Raw genomic sequence first — 512 nt, 5'->3', positions numbered from 1 at the left:
GTAATCGCACAACCGTTCGTTACACCCACAATACGTGAACCAGCATATTCACATGCTAAATTTCCATCGTGGGGAATAGTACGTTGGACTCACTCAACTGCGACCAGGGCGGGAGTATCAGTACCGCATGTATCTGATATCGTCACGTGTGTGTATGTGCTCAACCACACAACGGGTTTGAGCATCGCCTATGTGGTCAGTTGTACACACAGACACATAATCCAGCCTAACCACTGTTTTAGTGGGATCATTGGCGCGTCCGGCCACAGTCGATTCCTTCGACTATTTTTAATAACATGTCGACAACAAACTTCTGTCTTGAGCGGCGCACCAACCGGCATTTCTCTCTCATAAATTTTCTTCGTTGGACAAATCGTCGAGCCTACCAGCAATTCATTTTTTTTTCAAGTGGTCAGTTCCGGGCACCACTTGATACATCGACACACTTTCTGAGTGACCACCTGTGGTCACTTTTTGCGACTTCGTATTTACCTTTACCTGGGGAATGACAT

This window comes from Plasmopara halstedii, assembly GCF_900000015.1.
Source record: "Plasmopara halstedii genome assembly, contig: Scaffold_194, whole genome shotgun sequence".
NCBI classification, from domain to species: Eukaryota; Oomycota; class Peronosporomycetes; order Peronosporales; family Peronosporaceae; genus Plasmopara; species Plasmopara halstedii.
This window is presented reverse-complemented; position numbering follows the sequence as displayed.